Raw genomic sequence first — 16,695 nt, forward strand, 5'->3', positions numbered from 1 at the left:
AGTTAGTTTATCTGTAAAACGGGGATTACGACTTTGAGCCTCCCCTGGGACAACATGATCACCTTGTACCCTCCCCAGTGCTTAGAACAGTGCTTTGCACATAGTAAGCGCTTAACAAATACCAAAATTATTATTACTATTATTATTATTATTATCACCTTGCATCTTCCCCAGTGCTTAGAACAGTGCTTTGCACATAGTAAGCGCTTAACAAATACCCAAATTATTATTATTATTATTATCACCTTGTATCTTCCCCAGTGCTTAGAACCGTGCTTTGCACATAGTCAGCGCTTAATAAATGCCATCATTATTATTATTACCTTGTATCCTCCCCAGCGCTTAGAACAGTGCTTTGCACATAGTAAGCGCTTCACGAATACCAAAATTATTATTATTATCACCTTGTATCTTCCCCAGTGCTTAGAACAGTGCTTTGCACATAGTAAGCACTTAATAAATGCCATTATTATTATTATTATTATTATTACCTTGTATCCTCCCCAGTGCCTTGAATCTTCCCCAGTGCTTAGAACAGTGCTTTGCACATAGTAAGCGCTTCACAAATACCAAAATTATTATTATTATCACCTTGTATCTTCCCCAGTGCTTAGAACAGTGCTTTGCACATAGTAAGCGCTTAAAAAATGCCATTATTATTATTATTATTATTATTATTACCTTGTATCCTCCCCAGCGCTTAGAACAGTGCTTTGCACATAGTAAGCGCTTAACAAATACCAAAATTATTATTATTGAGATACCTGTCAATTATTGATCCAGAAAACTCTTTTCATCGTTGGCAGGAACTAGGATTTTCTTGCCCTGTTCAGAAGCCTGGCTTTCCTGTAATTCTTTCCCTGTGGTGCCACCGAACTTCCGCGATGAGGGAGATCAACTCAAGACTAGGGCCAGGATTAGGAAAACTCTCAGATTTTCCTAATATTTTAGCAGTTTATTGGACTGTTTTTGTTTTTTTTTTTCACGTACGGTATAATGCCATCTAGTGGCTCATGCATCTCTCCATGTACCTCGTGTTAGCTAGGAAAATAATCTAGATAATATCATAATTATGGCATTTGTTAAGCGCTTACTATGTGCAAAGCACTGTTCTAAGCGCTGGGGGGGATACAGAGTGATCAGATTGTCCCACGTGGGGCTCCCAGGCTTCATCCCCATTTGACAGATGAGGTCACTGAGGCAAAGAGAAGTGAAGTGACTTGCCCAAGGTCACACAGCAGACATGTGGGGGGAGCTGGGATTAGAACCCATGACCTCTGGCTCCCAAGCCCGGGCTCTTTCCACCGAGCCACGCTGCTTCTCTGTGCATCTATATGTTGCTGATGGGATAAAAATGTGTGTGTGTGTATATATATATATATATGTGTGTGTGTATGCATATATGTATGTATGCATACAATATGCATGTATGTGTGTATGTATATATGTATGTATACAATATGTATATATGTATACTATATGTATATATATTTGTACATATTTATTACTCCATTTATTTTCCTTGTACATATTTATTCTATTTATTTTATTTTGTTAATATGTTTTGTTTTGTTGTCTGTCTCCCCCTTCAAGACTGTGAGCCCGCTGTTGGGTAGGGACCGTCTCTATATGTTGCCGACTTGTACTTCCCAACCGCTTAGTCCAGTGCTCTGCACACAGTAAGCACTCAATAAATACGATTGAATGAATGAATGAATGCTTCTCTGTGCATCTATATGCTGCTGATGGGATAAAAATGTATATATGTATACAATATGTATATATGTTTGTACATATTTATCACTCTGTTTTTTAATTTATTTTACTTGTACATATTTATTCTATTTACTTTATTTTTTAATATGTTTTGTGTTGTTCTCTGTCTCCCCCTTCTAGACTGTGAGCCCGCTATTGGGTAGGGACCGTCTCTAGATGTTGCCAACTTGTACTTCCCAAATGCCTAGTCCAGTGCTCTGCACACAGTAAGCGCTCAACAAATACGATTGAATGAATAAATGAATGCTTCTCTGTGCATCTATATGATGCTGATGGGATAAAAATGTATATATGTATACAATATGTATATATGTTTGTACATATTTATCACATTTATTTATTTTACTTGTACATATTTATTCTATTTATTTTATTTTGTTACTATGTTTGGTTTTGTTGTCTGTCTCCCCCTTCTAGACTGTGAGTCCGCTGTTGGGTAGGGACCATCTCTAGATGTTGCCAACTTGTACTTCCCAAGCGCTGAGTACAGTGCTCTGCACACAGTAAGCGCTCAATAAATACGATTGAATGAATGAATGAATTCTTCTCTGTGCATCTGTATGCTGCTGATGGGATAAAAATGTATATATGTATACAATATGTATATATGTATATATGTTTGTACATATTTATCACTCCATTGATTTTACTTGTACATATTTATTCTATTTATTTTCTTTTGTTAATATGTTTTGTTTTGTTGTCTGTCTCCCCCTTCTAGACTGTGAGCCCGCTGTTGGGTAGGGACTGTCTCTATATGTTGTCAACTTGGACTTCCCAAGTACTTAGTACAGTGAAGCAGCATGGCTCAGTGGAAAGAGCCCAGGCTTTGGAGTCAGAGGTCAGGGGTTCAAATCCAGGCTCCGCCAATTATCAGCTGTGTGGGCAAGTCACTTAACTTATCTGTGCCTCAGTTACCTCATCTGTAAAATGGGGATGAAGACTGTGAGCACCCTATGGGACAACCTGATCACCTTGTAACCTCCCCAGTGCTTAGAACAGAGCTTTGCACATAGTAAGTGCTTAATAAATGCCATTATTATTATTAGTGCTCTGCACACAGTAAGCACTCAATAAATACGATTGAATGAATGAATGAAAGCGCTATTCTAAGCACTGGGGTAGATACAACGTTGTTAGGTTGTCCCCCGTAGGGCTCACAGTCTTCACCCCCATTTTACAGATGAGGTAACTGAGATACAGAGAAGTTAAGTGACTTGCCCAAAGTCACACAGCTGACGAACGGTGGAGTTGGGATTAGAACCCATAACCTTTGACTCCCAAACCCGGACTCTTTTCCACTAAGCCACGCCGCTTCTCTGGTACGGTTCTTCGTACACAGTAAGCGCTCAATGGAAAGATGATTGAATGAATGAATGAGCAATTGTATCTGTGAGTTTGTTAACCAGCAGAAATGTGTGTGATATATTGAAGTGATTCTTGAACAAAGGATTTCTTTAGCAGTGGAAAATGTGCATCATTCCTTCCTTTTTTTTTAATGGTATTTGTTAAGCACCTACTATGTGCCAGGTACTGTCCTAAGCGATGGGGTAGATACAAGTTAATTAGATTGGACACAGTCCATGTCCAATGGGAAGCAGTGTGGCTCAGTGGAAAGAGCCCGGGCTTTGGAGTCAGAGGTCATGGGTTCAAATCCCGGCTCTGCCAATTGTCAGCTGGGTGACTTTGGGCAAGTCACTTCACTTCTCTGGGCCTCAGTTACCTCATCTGGAAAACGGGGATTAAGACCGTGAGCCCCCCGTGGGACAACCTGATCACCTTGTAACCTCCCCAGAGCTTAGAACAGTGCTTGGAACATAGTAAGCGCTTAATAGATACCACAATTATCATTATTACATCTATTTAAAGTATGCATCAGAAATTATTGATTTATATCAATATATTATAATATATAATTATATTAATTATTATATAATACATTAATGTAAGTGCTTGATAAAGGCCATTATTATTATGTCCCCTAATGAGTTCACAATCATAAATCCCATTTTCCAGATGAGGTAACTGAGGCATAAAGAAATGAAATGACTTGCCCTAGGTGGCACAGCAGACTTGTGGTAGAGGCAGGATTAGAACCCAGGTCTTCTGACTCCCAAGCCAGTGTTCTTTCTACTGAAGCAGCGTGGCTCAGTGGAAAGAGCCCGGGCTTTGGAGTCGGAGGTCATGGGTTCGAATCCCGGCTCCACCATGTCTGCTGTGTGACCTTGGGCAAGTCACGTCACTTCTCTGAGCCTCAGTTCCCTCATCTGTAAAGTGGGGATTAAGACTGTGGGCCCCACGTGGGACAACCTGATCACTTTGTAACCCCCCAGCGCTTAGAACAGTGCTTTGCACATAGTAAGCGCTTAACAAATGCCAACATTATTATTATTATTCTTACTATCACACTGCTTTTCTTCCTAAAGGTTGAGTAACCAGAGCTCTGGTGAAGAAGTAGATTCATATCAAGAGGGGAGTTTCACGAACACAGCCATAAATCTGCTTCTTTAATTATAAGCCATTAACAAGTTATCAATCCCTTGAGGGCAAGAACCGCAGCTCTCGCACATACCCTGATGTGTCTGCTGAAGGAGATGGTGACGTTTCTGTGTCCCGATTGGAAAACAAGAGGTTCAGCTCTGAAAACAACCTAGGCTTTTTGCTTTCAATCGATCGATCAATCATATTTACTGAGCACTTACTAGAGTACTGTATTAAGCATTTGGGAAGAGTACAACAGAATTACCAGACACATTCCCTGCCCATAATGATCTTACAGACTTGAGGGAGAGACAGACATTAATATAAATCAATAATTTGTGATACATAATTTAAATGTATGTAATAATTGTAATTGCGGTAGCTCTTAAACTTCCCAAGCGCTTAGTACAGTGCTTTGTACACAGTAAGCGCTCAATAAATACGATTGATTGATTGATTGATCTTAAGCGCTTACTATGTTCCAGGCACTGTGCTAAGCCCTGGGTGGATACGAGCAAATCGGGTTGGACACAGTCCCTCTCTCACCTGGGGCTCACAGTCTTCAACCCCATTTTACAGATAATAATAATAATAATAATAATAATAATAATAATAATAATAATAATAGCCTGATCACCTTGTAGCCTCCCCAGCACTTGGAACAGTGCTTTGCACATAGTAAGCTCTTAATAAATGCCATCATTATTATTAGTAGTAGTAGTAAGTGCTCAATAAATACGATTGATTGATTGTACATATCTATTCTATTTTATTTTGTTAATATGTCTTGTTTTGTTCTCTGTCTCCCCCTTCTAGACTGTGAGCCCACTGTTGGGTAGGGACCGTCTCTATGTGTTGCCAACTTGTACTTCCCAAGCGCTTAGTACAGTGCTGTGCACACAGTAAGCGTTCAATAAATACGATTGATTGATTGATTGATTAAACGCTTACTATGTGCAAAGCACTGTTCTAAGCGCTGGGGAGGTTACAAGGTGATCAGGTTGCCCCACGGGGGGCTCACAGTCTTCATCCCCATTTGACAGATGAGGTAACTGAGGCACAGAGAAGTTGTGACTTGCCCAAAGTCACACAGCTGACAATTGGTGGAGCCGGGATTTGAACCCATGACCTCTGACTCCAAAGCCCGGGCTCTTTCCACTGAGCCACGCTGTTTCTGGGGCACAGAGAAGTGAAGTGACTTGTCCAGGGTCACACAGCAGACAAGGGCGGAGCAAGGGTTAGAACCCAGTCCTTCTGATTCCCAGGCCCGTGCTCTGTCCACTAGACCATGATGCTTTTCTATGCAGTAATAATAATAATAATAATGGTGGTATTTGTTAAGCGCTTACTATGTGCCAAGCACTGTTCTAAGCACTGGGGGGGATACAAGGTGATCAAGGTTGTCCCACGTGGGGCTCACAGTCTTAATCCCCATTTTGCAGATGAGGGAACTGAGTCCCAGAGAAGTTAAGTGACTTGCCCAAGGTCACACAGCTGACAAGTGGCGGAGCCGGGATTCGAACCCAGGACCTCTGACTCCCAAGCCCGGGCTCTTTCCACTGAGCCACGCTGCTTCTCTATGTATGTATGTATGTAAGTGCCATGGACTTTCCTTCTTATCCCTGAACTTCCTATTGATCCTTCTGGAATGGTCTCACTCTGTTGGAATTTTTTAGGGGCTGTTTCTGTTTCAGTTACAGTTTCCCTCCCACACAATCAATCAATCGTATTTATTGAACGCTTACTGTGTGCAGAGCACTGTACTAAGCGCTTGAGAAGTACAAGTTGGCGACACACCAAGAGAGAACACTTGACTCTGGGCCTATGCCTGATGGGGAGATGGAATGGGGTGGGAGCATTTGGAGGAGCCAAGATACTTCAGTAATGCTGATGGGTTACGGTTAGCTGTAAGCACTTAGTACAGTGCTCTGCACACAGTAAGCGCTCAATAAATACGATTGATTGATTGATGAGAAACAGGGTGGCCTGGTGGAAAGATCAGGGGCCTGAGTGGAGAGGACTGGCAGAGTCTGCTGGGTGACCTTGGGAAAGTCACCTAATTTCTCCGTGCCTCAGTTACCTCATCTATAAAATGGGGATTCGACACCTATCCCTCTTTCCCCTAGCCCTAGTCTACTTCAATTTGTCTTCCCCTGTAGGATGTAAGCCCCTTGAGCTCAAGGATCCTGTCTACCGATTGTATCGTACTTTCCTAAGTGCTTAGTGCTACCTCTCAGGGTCGCACCTGGAGAGTTTCCAGTCCTCTACAAATTTTGGCTGTCATCATCATCAATCGTATTTATTGAGCGCTTACTGTGTGCAGAGCACTGTACTAAGCGCTCGGGAAGTACAAGTTGGCAACATATAGAGACAGTCCCTACCCAACAGTGGGCTCACAGTCTAGGAGAGGCTCACAGGCTATCATCAATCGTATTTATTGAGCGCTTACTATGTGCAGAGCACTGTACTATGAGAGGGACAGTCAAGCAGAGGCCTACCCTTTCCATTTCTAGTTTGGGCAGTGGCTGGCGAGTGGAAGGCCATCTGCTACAAGTCAAAACCCACCTGTCCTGGGCAGCAGAGGCGTGGGGGAGAGAAGGGCGGAGACTAAAGTTCACTGCGCGGAAGAAGAAAATTGTAAATTGCCATTATTATGTCCCTATTTTTACCAAGAAATATGGATCCACCACCAGAACGATTGCCGAGATGTGTCCATGGAGTCACTATGGGTCGGAGATGACTCGATAGCGTAAGACAAGGCGAGTGCTTAGTGCAGTGCTCTGCACATAGTAAGTGCTCAATAAATACCATCAATTAATACCTGTTTCCTTTCTAGTTGGTATGCTCACCGTGGGCAGGGAATGTGTCTGTCTATTGTTATATTGCGCTCTCCCAAGCGCTTAGTACAGTGCTCTGCACACAGTAAGGGTTCAGTAAATACGATCGACTGACTGACTGACTTTCTACTTAGACCATGAGCTCCTGGGGGACAGGGACTGCGTCAGATCTGATGGTCTTTGTGTCTAGTCCAGCTCCGTAGTACATTGCTTGGCACATAGTAAGCATCTAATAAATAACACGGAATAGATAGCAGAATCTGGAACTAGGGCCTCTTGAATAGGTATTTATTGATGGCAGACCAAGGAGGCCTTTGCAATCCCTCCGCTTTCCACCTACCTTTCTCTAGCCCCGAAGCTTGCCCTTCCACCCGCCCTTCGATGTGGATTGGGACATTTGGGCATCTGCCGCACGCCGATCAGCAGATGAAACCGAGGGAGGTTCTGTTATACTGTCTCAGAAAAAACAACAACCCTACTCTACTAGTAGAGAACAACTCTTCTCTACTAGAGAAGCAGTGTGGCTCAGTGGAAAGAGCCCGGGCTTTGGAGTCAGAGGTCATGGGTTCAAATCCCGGCTCCGCCAACTGTCAGCTGGGTGACTTTGGGCAAGTCATTTCATTTCTCTGTGCCTCAGTTACCTCATCTGTAAAATAGGGATAAGACTGTGAGCCCCCCATGGGACAACCTGATCACCTTGTACCCTCCCAAGTGCTTAGAACAGTGCTTTACACATAGTAAGCACTTCATAAATGCCATTATTATTATTATTATTATATATGCCAATCAGTGACTCCTCAAAGATTATGTACCACCAATCAATCAATCAATCAATCAATCAATCACATTTATTGAGCACCTACTGTGTGCAGAGCACTGTACTAAGCGCTTGGGAAGTACAAGTTGGCAACATATAGAGACAGTCCCTACCCAACAGTGGGCTCTCAGTCTAGAAGGGGGAGAACTGTTCTAATAATAATGATGGCATTTATTAAGCACTTACTATGTGCAAAGCACTGTTCTAAGTGCTGGAAAGCACTGTTCTAAGCACTGGGGAGGTTATAAGGTGATCAGGTTGTCCCACAGGGGACTGACAGTCTTAATCCCCATTTTACAGATGAGGTAACTGAGGCCCAGAGAAGTGAACTGACTTGCCCAAAGTCACACAGCTGACAATTGGCAGAGTCGGGATTTGAACCCATGACCTCTGACTCCAAAGCCTGGGCTGTTGCCACTGAGCCACTAAGCGCTGGGGAGGTTACAAGGTGATCAGGTTGTCCCACGGGGGGCACACAGTCTTCATCCCCATTTTACAGATGAGGGAACTGAGGCATAGAGAAGTTAAGTGACTTGCCCAAATTCACACAGCTGACAATTGGCGGAGCCGGGATTTGAACCCATGACCTCTGACTCCAAAGCCCGGGCTCTTTCCACTGAGCCACGCCGCTTCTCACCACAAAGCTTACCTCACAATGGGCAGATTCCTTCATCTTAATATCAACAAGTCTTATGCTTTCGCACTATAAACAGGAATCCCGGAAGTTTTTTTTTCAGTATCTGCATTCATAACATAATCGGGGCTGTGGCAGTGGGGAGGAAAGGAGGATTGGATGGTGTAGACTCACATCCATCTTCCTGCTGCAGCCAGGCCAACGGTTAAACCACTTCACCCTGTTTTTAAAGACCACTGGAGGAAAAGAATCCAGGACCTCTAAGAAACTCTCCTCCTCTCAGGTTCGCACCTGGAGAGTTTCCAGTCCTCTACCAGCCTCGGCTATGGGAGGGAGAGTCAAGCAGAGGGCTACCCATTCCATTCCTAGCTTGGCCAGTGGCTAGCGAGTGGAAGGCGATCTGCTAGAAGTCAGATGTGTTGCCAATTTGTACTTCCCAAGCGCTTAGTACAGTGCTCTGCACATAGTAAGCGCTCAATAAATACGATTGATGATGATGATGAAGTCAAAACTCACCTGTGCTGGGCAGCAGCTGCATGGGAGAGAGTAGAAGGTGGAGACTCAAGTTGACTGCGCGGAAAGATTGCAGATGGTAAACCACTTCTGTATTTTTACCAAGAAAACTCTATGGATCCATTACCAGAACGATTGCAGATGGAGAGTGGGGCATTTTGGGAGAGACGTGTCCATGGCAAGACAAGAAATTCTCCCTCCTATCTGCAGCTTCACCCCATTTCTTCTTGTAAATACCTCAGGTTTTAAGGAGAATTTCCAGGCCCTGCCCTCACATAATAATAATAATAATGATGGCATTTATTAAGCACTTACTATGTGCAAAGCACTGTCCTAAGCACTGGGGAGGTTGCAAGGTGATCAGGTTGTCACACGGGGGGCTCACAGGCTTAATCCCCATTTTACAGATGAGGGAACTGAGGCACAGAGAAGTTAAGTCACACAGCTGACAAGTGGCGGAGCCGGGATTTTAATCCATGACCTCTGACTCCCAAGGCCGGGCTCTTACCACCGAGCCACGCTGCTTCTCACATAATAATAATAATAATAGTGGCATTTATTAAGCGCTTACTATGTGCAAAGCATCACATAAATGGTCCCTCATAAATCTGGAGGACACTACAATTCTAAGAAGCTTAAAATCTAAGATTAATTTAGTTTACAGACTTTGTTCTTACCAAGTGCTCCTACTCAGTATAGGCTTAGTTCCCTCCTATGTGTTTGCGATTTAAGTTTTGTGACTTCTTCCAGCGTTCTTTTTGGGTTCAGTTTACAAGTCAGGATTATCTTTCTTCATTTAAAAACAGAGATAATAAAACTGGCCATTTGCTCTGTTCTCAAAAACTGATTTTTGGTGGCTCTAGGATGATTTTGGCTCATTGCTTAATATTATACAAGCTTTATCTCGTCCTGTGGATTTGTTATTCTCTTCTTGGAGCTTGATTTCTTGCCTTTCTACCACGATTGTTGTCCACTCTGGTTTCTAATTAACATGAGTTTTTTTGTAAGGTGACAAAAAAAACAACCCTCGGAAAGAGTCTCATCCTGTTTTGTGTTTATTAGCTTTGTTTCCTTATTTAGTAAAGGGGCAACGTTTTCCTTTGCCCTTCTCTTGAGCCTCCTTTATTTAAAGACTGTTTGTCCATTTCATTTTATGCTTTTGCCTCTCATTTTTTAGCTTTGACTTTTCTGATTTTATCCCTGCATGTCTTTGCTACTTCTTTGAACTCCTCTTTTAATGATCTGACCTAAGAAGAACTTTGACAGGGAAAAGATAAAACTCCTTTTCAAGAGAAGATCACCTGAGGTGAATTCTGCAGCTTCCAAGTACTGGAATCTAATTAAGTGGTTCTTATATTAGTCCTTTGCAGGGAATTAATGATCAAACCTGTAAAACATTTCAAGACCCGGCTACCTCACCCAGTCTCCGTTTCTTCCGGACGTAATATATCGGACCATTGGAAATGTATTAGGGGATCACTGGGAGTTGTTCAGCTGAACGTTGAAAACTATGTACGCAATTAAATAGAATCCAAACTCTCTCCCTACTTACCAACCGGCACCACCAGAGTATCTGAGATTACACAGAAAATCACTAAAGACATTCTCAGTGGAGTCTTGCATTTGTTTTTCAGAGATCACATAGATCCAAAGGCTAGACTGCGTCTCTTCTGGAAAACAAATAGTTTAAGTTGAGACAAGAAACTATTTCCCAGGGAAGCACTGAGCAGAGTTGAGATGAGTTAAAAAAGAAAATGACTAACATTCCTTTATCCGAGAAGTATGGCTGAAATCAATGTTTAAAGCACACGCCGAAAGTGAAAAACTTGGACGAAATATACTCATCGCCTCTTCCCAAGACGTACGTGCTCCGGAGAACCGGGCTATTCTGAGGTTTGATGCTCTGTGTTCGAAAACACCGCCATGTACTTGGAGTTTGGATTGCTATCTATTCCAATGGCCTATTAGTTCTCTCCTCAGTTTCCCCTCACCCAACGTGAAGTGTGAATTCACAAAGCATCTCGATTGAAACTGAAAGGGCTACTTAAGGCGCTTGTATTCCTTTTAATTGGATCCATGGGCTGATGAATTGCCTCGATGAATTTGTATGGGCCTATACTCAGAACTGCCCATATAGCTCGCTTTTATTAATTTTCACAAATCTACTCCCCTCAACATAAAATTAGGGACATATTCAAGCTTTTGTTAGGAGAAGATGAGGTGCTTATGTTTAAGCAAATTTGGTGCGTCCCACTGGGTTATGTGTCATTCATTGAGCTGAGCCTCCAGAGTCAGGGCCAGATGGCTGATACGCTGAGTCTTTTGCTGGAATACATCTCTATAGAGGATGATGTCGCACTGTACTTGGTGACCGGGCTGCTGCTGAATGCAACTCCGTCACGGTATTTAAATCACATTAAGGCTTTCTTTTATTTATGGACCCCCTTGTGAATTTGCCTGGCTGCATTCTAATTGCTAGCCTCCGCACAGCGATATGATGCACCGTAATCGGTCCTCCTTTTTAGCCACAAAAACTCTGTGAACTCTGTTGGTCTCTTTTAGATCCACGGAGGTTCTGTTCACGAGACCTTTTGTCGGGAGAACTCATCTTGAACCTCTCTTTCTGCTTGGTATCTTTCCCACTTCCTCGTGTAAACTCTGTTGGAGAGGCGGCCCGTGCTCCATTTTTAATTCTTCCGCCAGCCCCAGTCAGGGCCACTTTCTTGATCCGGGTTTGTTATTTCCATTTTATTATTTGCTATCTTTATCGTTTCGCCTACAGATCCATTTCTCCTGGCATTTGATTCACTGGGCCACCAACGCTCATTCTCTTTAAAAGGCAAGGCAGTGCTCTCGAATCGGTTCGATTTTCTTCCTAATTTTGATTGGAAGAGAAAAATTACACTATTTTAGCCAACAGAAAGATTGTAAGAATACTTAAAGTTCCCATCTAACAGTAGGGATGGGACTCTGAAAGAAGGGCTAAGAATAAACACTCGAGGTAATAGAACCTATCAACAGAGAAGCAGTGTAGCCATTGGCCTGGGAGTTAGAAGGAACTGGGTTCTAATCCCGGCTCCACCGCTTGTATGCTGTATTGCCTTGGGCAAGTCACTTCAATTCTCCGTGCCTCAGTTCTCTCATCTGTAAAATGAGGATGAAGACCTTGAGCCCTATGTGGGACAGGGACTGTGTCCAGCCTGATTAGCTTGTATCTACCCCAGCACTAAGAACAGTGCCTGGCACATGGTAGGTTCTTAACAAATACCACAATTATTATTATTATCATTACTTCCATTATTATTCCTTCCATGTCTGGAGTCGGCGTGAGAAAGAAGCTATTGAGAAAAACAAAACCATGGACTAGAATGCAGGGCTCATGCAGAAAAATGGCCTTCGCGTTTTGTCTTGAAACAGCCCCTTCCTTCAGAGGATCGGTAGGCATTAAAGGACGAATAGCATTTTTGGAGCCAGACAGAGGTCACCTAGGCCCTTGGCAAATGTCTCTAAGCAAACTTGGCCAAAGTTCTTAAATAGCCCTGCAGTAACCCAGGCTATTCCAGGCTGGAGCTTGTCCTGAACAGAAACGGCCTACCTAATAATAATACTAATAATGATGGCACTTATTAGGTGCTTACTCTGTGCAAAGCACTGTTCTAAGTGCTGGGGAGGTTACAAGGTGATCAGGTGCTGTGGATGCTCCCAGCAAGAAGGAAACATGCTTTGGTCTGAGAAATGGTTACTAATAATTGTGGTATTTGTTAAGCACTTACTTGTGCCAGTCACAAGGTGATTGGGTTGGAAACAGTCCCTGTCCCACTTGGGGCTCACGGTCTTCATCCCTATTTTACAGATGAGGGAACTGACACATAGAGAAGTGAAGTGACTTGGCCAAGGTCACCCAACAGACAAGTGGCGGAACAGGGATTAGAACCCAGATCCTTCTGACTCCCGGGCCCGGGCTCTTTTCACTAGGCCAAGCTGCTTCTCGAAATAAATAATGATGGCATTTGTTTAAAGCGCTTACTATGTGCAAAGCACTGTTCTAAGCGTTGGGGAGGTTACAAGGTGATCAGGTTGTCCCACGTGGGGCTCACAGTCTTAATCCCCATTTTACAGATGAGGGAACTGAGGTCATTCATTCATTCATTCAATCGTATTTATTGAGCGCTTACTGTGTGCAGAGCACTGTACTAAGCGCTTGGGAAGTACAAGTTGGCAACATATAGAGACGGTCCCTACCCAACAGTGGGCTCACAGTCTAGAAGGGGGAGACAGAGAACAAAACCAAACATATTAGCAAAATAAAATAATTAGAATAAATATGTACAAATAAAATAAATAAATAAATAGAGTAATAAATAAGTACAAACATATATACATATATACAGGTGCTGTGGGGAGGGGAAGGAGGTAAGGCGGGGGGGGTGGGGAGGGGGAGGAGGGAGAAAGGAAGGAGGGGGCTCAGTCTGGGGGAGGGGGCTCAGTCTGTGTCCAGAGAAGATAAGTGACTTGCCCAAAATCACACAGCTGGCAAGTGGTGGAGCGGGGATTAGAACCCATGACCTCTGGGTCCCAAGCCCATGCTCTTTCCACTGAGCCACACTGCTTCTCTTATAATAATGGTATTTGTTAAGCACTTAATGTGTGCCAAGCCCTGTTCTACGCACTGGGGTAGATAAGCGCTTAGTACAGTGCTCTGCACATAGTAAGCGCTCAATAAATACGATTGATGATGATGATACGAGGTAATCAGGTTGTCCCACATGGGGCTCCCAGACTTAATCCCCAATTTCCATAGGAGAGAACTGAGGCACAAGGAAGTGAAGTGACTTGCCCAAAGTCACACAGCTGACAAGTGGCAGACCCGGGATTAGAACCCATGACTTCTGACTCCTGAACCCGGACTCTTTCCACTGAGCCACGCTGAAATAGTATCGCAACCATTTTTCTAACCAGGATCAGCCTAAACACCAACATCATAACAGCAGTGATGGAACCAAGTGGGCAGAATAAACAATAGGGACGCCCACTCTCCCAGCCCCTTCAGGATCCCTGATGGGAAATAAAGGGTCCTACCAATCCCGGGAGAATTTCACTTCCTGGTGATACATCTCTGGCCCGGCATTCCATTTTACTGGGCTCATCTGTCGGTGGCAGGGAGGTGTAGAGCAACGAGGGAGATTTGAGGGGTGATTTCAGGGTGCAGGAGGAGGGGTGAGAAAGCTGCGAGTCGGATATGGGTGCAGAGAGGGTGGAGAACAGGGGAGGGCATGAAGAAGTGGGGTAGCTGGACTTATTCATCAGGAGGAATCAATCAATCAATCAATCGTATTTATTGAGCGCTTACTGTGTGCAGAGCACTGGACTAAGCGCTTGGGAAGTCCAAGTTGGCAACATATAGAGACAGTCCCTACCCAACAGTGGGCTCACAGTCTAAAAGGGGGAGACAGAGAACAAAACCACACATACTAACAAAATAAAATAAATAGAATAGATATGTACAAGTAAAATAAATAGAGTAATAAATATGTACAAACATATATGCATATAAACAGGTGCTGTGGGGAAGGGAAGGAGATGAGCAGCGAGCTCATCTGTCAGGGCAGTCAAAATCACTGTGTTTTCTGGTTGTCTGGGAGCCCTTCTGACTCAATGACCCAGAATATTTCGGACTTCTCCCTCTCCACTTGGGTCTCTCAACTCTGCCGCCAAACCAGCTGGAGGCAGAATCGCTACTTGCATATCCTGAGGTGAGTGGAACAAAGGACAAGGTAAAATACAGTGCAGCAGCAGCAGTAATAGTAGTAGCAGTTGTGGTGATTATTAAGCCTTATTCTTTGACAAGTGCTGTGCCGCGACGGGCAGAAGATGATCAGATGCGACGGCAGAGCTCTCTCACTTGTCCGCTGTGTAATCTGGGGCCTGTCACTTAAACTTCTCTGTGACTCAGTTACCTCACCTATAAGATGTGAATTTAAGGCTGTGAGCCCCATGCAGGTCATGAACTGTGGCCAACCTGATTAGCTTGTAACTCCCAGAGCTTAGAACAGTGCCTGGCCCATAGTAAGCGCTTAACGAATACCATTAAAAAACAAACAGACCGAGTCCCCACCCCACAAGGGCTTCCGATCAGTGTTGCCATCTACTGAGAATAATTTTCGCACAAAGTACGAATAGAAATGACTGCCTTTCTACCTTTTTTACCGACTGTTCATTCATTCACTCATTCAATCGTATTTATTGAGCGCTTACTGTCTGCAGAGCGTTGGCAACATATAGAGACGGTCCCTACCCAACAGTGGGCTCACAGTCTAGAAGGGGGAGACAGAGAACAAAACAAAACATATTAACAAAATAAAATACATAGAATAAATATGTACAAATAAAATAGAGTAATAAATACATACAAACATATATACAGGTGCTGTGGGGAGTTCAAACTGGGCCAAGACAGGGCGTTTGTGGGGGTGGGTGGCAGCTCTTCACAAGGGAACAGCTGGCGGGGCTCATGACAGACTTTTTGTAAAAATCATTGTGAGTGGTTGGCCACCCTGCCGGGGGAAGACTTCCCACCAAGTCTGGCCCGCGACTCTTTGGCGATGTAGCCGTGCTCTCGGTGGAGACCTGATTGAGGCCGGCAACTCCCACACGATTTAAACGGAGGGGTGGCCATGACGTCCTTGGGCTTCCCTCCTGCCACTACCCTGGTGTAGAGACCACTTACGTTCACTCATTCATTCAATCGTATTTCTTGAGCGCTTACTGTGTGCAGAGCACTGTATTAAGCGCTTGGGAAGTCCAAGTTGGCAACATAGAGAGACGGTCCCTACCCAGCAGTGGGTTCACAGTCTAGAAGGGGGAGACAGACAACAAAACATATTAACAAAATAAAATCAATAGAATAAATATGTACAAGTAGAGTAATAAATATGTACAAACATATATACAGGTGCTGTGGGCGTCATTCATTCATTCAATCATATTTATTGAGCACTTACTGTGTGCAGAGCACTGTACTAAGCGCTTGGGAAATCCAAGTTGGCAACATACAGAGACGGTCCCTACTCAGCAGCGGGTTCACAGTCTAGAAGGGGGAGACAGACAACAAAATAAAACATATTAACAAAATAAAATCAATAGAATAAATATGTACAAGTAAATAGAGTAATAAATATGTACAAACATATACAAACATACATACTTACATTGACGGGCATCTAAATGTTCTGATGGGCTTTACAGACATGGCCAATTTTCATTCATTCACTCATTCATTCAATCATATTTAGTGTGTGTGTGTGTGTTTGTGTGTGTGTGCACGCAAAGCACTGTACTAAGTGCTTGGGAGAGTACAATATAACAATAAACACATTCCCTGTCCACAGCAAGCTTACAGCCTAGAATGGGAGACAGACATTAATATAGTACAGTGCTCTGCACACAGTAAGAGCTCAATAAATATGATTGAATGAATAAATACTTTTAGTTCCTTTTAACAGACTGTCCTGAAATTTATGGTTGGTTGGCAACTCTTCTTCGCCATGTAAGAGGGAGAGTAGGGATCATAGCCTCACTTTACAGAGGAGGAAATGGAGGCCAATAATGATAAAAATAACAATAATTGTGGCATTTGT

General features: G+C 43.5%; 1 non-coding gene across 1 annotated transcript; it reads left to right on the top strand.

The window, feature by feature from the left end:
• Positions 1–8,818: 8,818 nt before the first annotated feature.
• Positions 8,819–8,956, top strand: LOC119927623. The gene has a single exon (XR_005450609.1). It is a non-coding gene; the product is annotated as a small nucleolar RNA SNORA7 (small nucleolar RNA).
• Positions 8,957–16,695: the final 7,739 nt, after the last annotated feature.

This window comes from Tachyglossus aculeatus, chromosome 4 (assembly GCF_015852505.1).
Source record: "Tachyglossus aculeatus isolate mTacAcu1 chromosome 4, mTacAcu1.pri, whole genome shotgun sequence".
NCBI lineage: Eukaryota > Metazoa > Chordata > Mammalia > Monotremata > Tachyglossidae > Tachyglossus > Tachyglossus aculeatus.